Raw genomic sequence first — 4554 nt, 5'->3', positions numbered from 1 at the left:
CATCTACAGTGGACATTTTGCAGGGCTTTCACACGAGGATCCACAAGTTCACTTGCAGACTTTCATTGAGCTTACTGGGGTAAGTATAGATTATGTGAGGACTGTTTCCCCATTCACGTTTGGAGGAAGCTAAAAAGTGGTTGAATGTGGAGCCGGCCAATTGAATTACATCATGGGATGACTTAGCCAGAAAGTTCCTCATCAGATTCTTTCCATTAGGCAAGACTGCGAGACTTCGCAGTGAGATAGTGAGCTTTAAATAGAAGCCTGATGAAAAAATCTATAATGCTTGGGAACGCTTCAAGGCCCTTCTTCAAGATTGTCCACATCACCAACAGTCTAATGAGGTACTTGCTTACACTTTTATAGAAGCTCTTGACCATAATACGAACATTTTGGTAAATTCAACCGCAGGTGGTCAAGAATTGGAATTGACTTATGATGAGCTGTACACATTGTTGAATCACATAGCATAAGGAAATCCAAAGTGGCATTCAGATTCAAGAAGTGCTATAAAAAGAATTGCAAGTATATTGGAGGTGGACCAATTCATAGCCTTATCAGCACAGGTTTCTGCATTACAGAATTTGATCAATACTCAATTCAGCAGCATAAAATTGGGAGCACACAACCTGCAGCCACAGTCAATACCATCCAACAAGCTGGGTGTGTAGAAATAATGGTCATTCAGTGGCCATATGTGCTTTAAATCCGAAATTGGTAATGTGTGTAGGTAATTCTCAAAGGCCAAATTATGGCAATGCCTACAATATGAAGTGGCAGAATCAACCACCAAATCGGCCATGGAATGCCCCACAGCCACAGTCCCAATCAAATCAGTCAACTAACAACATGGAAGAGATGTTGAAACAAATTGTAAAAAATCAGATACGGTTGACTGTAGACATGAAATATCAGCAAACGACCACAAGAAGTTTTGTAACACCCATATTTTAGGCTAGAACAAAAACCATCATTTCTGTGTACACGATCAAAAAAAATAAATCCTATGAAAATATGGTATTTTAATCATTTTAGTAGTATGGGGAATTGAATGAGCTTCCCATCGATATAAGATTCGCCCAAATACGATACCCGAGAAAGAAGTTATGGCTAATTTAAGTCCTAGTCATAAAGCACCGTCATGTTGGTGCTTGGCGCATCATGGAGGGAGTCTATTTAATAATTGTCAAATTCCAGTTGCCCAGCACAATTGTGGTGCATCGCACTGAAGTTCCAGGTCCCAACCTATGGGACAAAGCGATGGCTCTGCATCGCGGTGACCCTAAAAATCCCATTCGTCAATTTCCAGTAAGCCATCACGATAGTGGTGCGTCACGGTAACCCATTAAATCGGACTCCCAATTATATTTTATTTCATCTCATTTAGGGTATATTGGGTATTTTCCACCCCCTTATTAGTCTAAACACGGGATTTAATCCAAAAAACACCAAAATATATTCACAATCATCAAAATTAATCAAGAACACCCTCTAGCATTTCAAACTAAAAACCCAAATAAATCAAGATTCAACCGTTGGTTTTCCTTAATTCTTCAATATTCAGAATACCCATTGCTAGGGCTTCAAGAAGAACCCATCAATCGTACGTATAATATCCCAAAAACTAGAGATCATTCAAAAGCTTCTAATTTGAGGTACGCGGTGTTTGTCTTAAAAAAACTACATGGACTTGTCAACACTAGAACATGATTTAAAGATTATCAAGCATGAATTTTAAAATGGATTTTGAAACCTATGCTTTGAATTTCGCATTATGGATGCTTGGATAATATTATTGTTTTGGTCTTTAGTCCTTTCCCCTTTAAATTGATTTAAACTTATATGAATATGTATGATGTTGAAGATTTGATTGAGAGCATTATTATTGAAACCTCTCTCTTTGATGATTTAGAGTTGATGAACTTGTTGGGAATGATTTGAGATGCTTGTTTAATATTTTTAAGGGGATCTTTTCAATATCTAAGTATTTAACATAATTTTGATGATGGTGAGAGGGAGTTTCTTGATATGATTTTGTCCTTGTCTTAAAAAGAAAGAATTGCATATGATTGATATCTTTGACATGACCACCTTGTGTGTTTGAAATGGTGAAAAAGAGAGTTTCTTGCATATGTTTACATGAGCTTTAAGAAAGAGTTTCTTCAAATGATTTATTGATATGTTGGTCCCATATTTACATTTTGAAATAGAGATTATTATATACTAATAATGGCTCAGAGATGTGACTTACAAGTCAATGGTATGATGATACCATAAGTATGTATGCCATAACAGATAAGAGATTTTAGAGTATGTTTTCAGAAGATGCATGATTTTAAAAGACTTAAAAATGGACTTAAAGAGGGTTAGGTGGTTACCCGAAGAGGGCTTGAGTTCAAGTAACTCTTAGCCTGAAACCGTATTTGCCGATACGGGTAGATTATTATTGTACTTTGGCCACGGCTTTGTGGCGTAGACTCCAACCCTTGCAGCACACTTGGGTTGGGGGCTTGGCTGCCAATTTAATGGTTACTTCCATATAGCCCGTGTAATTTCAGAGTTGTAGGATACACCACCTAGTGCAGAAGTAAAACAAAGAATGTCTACAGAGTCTTTCGAAAATGCCCATGAGATTTCTTACTATATGATATGTTTATGAACTGTTTTAAATTGCTCACATATATTTTGAATATAAATTATTAATTTGGATTTGCTCTGCATACCAGTATATCTGTATTGACCCCCTACCTCCCAGGTTTTGAGGACCAGTCTAAGGGTCTAGCTAATTAGTAGAGTATTCCAGAGAGAAGTGATCCGTGCAGTGGTGAGCCTTCTTTGTTCCAGAAGACCTATTATTTTGGATTATGTTATTCCTTTGTTTTGGTCTACTAGGGGCCTTGTCCAAGTTTTCAAAATAGTTTTGAGATGTAGTAGAGATTTCGCAAACTGAGTCAGATCTTATTCAGATGTTTTGAATTGCATCTTTCTTTCTTATATCTTGAAACCCAGAGTTAATGACCATGTTTCCGTATCAGATTATATTTTTTCAGTTTCTTTTATGATATGAATGTTGTGCATGATTACCAGATCAAATAGAGTAGGACGTCCAGGCATTCATGGTTCGGTATGTCTATCACGGCCAGTCCCTAGTTTGGGTCATGACACGTTTAGAGTTGCAAGTGGGCCAATTATCACAGGCAATGATTACTAGACCACAAGGTGGTTTGCCAGCAGATCTAGAGAATCCCAAATAAGTCATGGAAATCAGCTTGAAGAGTGGCAAAGATCTTTAAGAAGAACCTCTAAAGGAAACTAAGGAGATAGATTCTGATGTGGTGACCCAACAGGTAAATGACAGAGTTGTTGAAAATTCAAGGAAGTATGGGTACTTGAAAGAAAAAGTTGTTGCAAAAGAAGTGAAGAAGATACCACCACTACCCTTCCCCTAGAGGCAGATAAAAGAAAAGGAGGATGTAGACCCAGTATCTTTTGACCTCTGAGTCTGTGCGGCTACCAGATGAGCAAGAATGTGAATGGACTGCCTGAATTCTGCATTCAATATGTCTCTTGGATAAGACTGGGGACGGTTAACATTTTTCCTCGGAGCTTAAGGAGGACTGGTCGAGACTGGAGGTACTTCCGAAGTAGGAACAGGTTTTGGGGTGTGGGCTCTGTTATGGGCTCGCATGCCATGAGTGGGGCAGAATTCATCATCCTGAGTATCTTGGTTTCTGGAACGACGAGGAGGCATGACTATTTTCTAAAATACAATGGATCACTTATTAGGGGACAGTTCTAATTCAGACTCTAAAGCACGAACTAAATCACAAAGAGGGGAAACACTTTCCTAAATACCTAGCAGCTTCCTGCTTATAAGTGTGGCACACTACACACCCATAAACAAGACTCTACCCGACGTGATTTTGCAAACACCGTAGGACCATGAATCGTGCTCTGATACCAAGTTTGTCACAACCCAAACTAGGGTTTGGTCGTGACGAACATCCAACCCATGAAGGCTAGGATGTCCCACTCTATCTAGTAATCATGTACACCATTCATATAATAAATGGAAAATATAGAATTATAAATCAAATACGGAAATATAGTCATACTCTGAAATTAGTTGAACAATGAAGGAAAAATCCAACAATATCTAAATAACATCTGGCTCAATCTGCGAAATCTCTACTAAATCTCAAACAATACTAGCTAAAGTCTGGGATAAGGCCCCCAGTAGATCAAAATTGTAGAATTATGAATATATGTAAGACATTAGGACTTCCATAATATAGAAGGCTCACCAATGCATAATCACTTCTGCTATCTGAATTATCTACTGCTTATCTTGACCCCTAGACTGTGCCTCAGAACCTGAGAGGTTAGAGGGGGGAGGGAGGTTAATATAGATGTACTGGTACACAGAGCTAATCCAAAATAGTAATTTATAATCAACATATATGAGAGAAATTTAAAACAGTTAATAAAACTTATTATATAGTAAGAAATCACATGGGCATTTGAAAGACTTTAAAACATTTCTTTGAAACC

General features: G+C 37.9%; 1 non-coding gene across 1 annotated transcript; it reads right to left on the bottom strand.

Moving 5' to 3' along the window:
* Positions 1-230: 230 nt before the first annotated feature.
* LOC124886202 lies at positions 231-341 on the bottom strand. The gene has a single exon (XR_007043288.1). It is a non-coding gene; the product is annotated as a small nucleolar RNA R71 (small nucleolar RNA).
* Between the last annotated feature and the right edge of the window lie 4213 nt (positions 342-4554).

Source organism: Capsicum annuum, chromosome 7 (assembly GCF_002878395.1).
Source record: "Capsicum annuum cultivar UCD-10X-F1 chromosome 7, UCD10Xv1.1, whole genome shotgun sequence".
Classification (NCBI taxonomy): Eukaryota; Viridiplantae; Streptophyta; class Magnoliopsida; order Solanales; family Solanaceae; genus Capsicum; species Capsicum annuum.
This window is presented reverse-complemented; position numbering and strand designations above follow the sequence as displayed.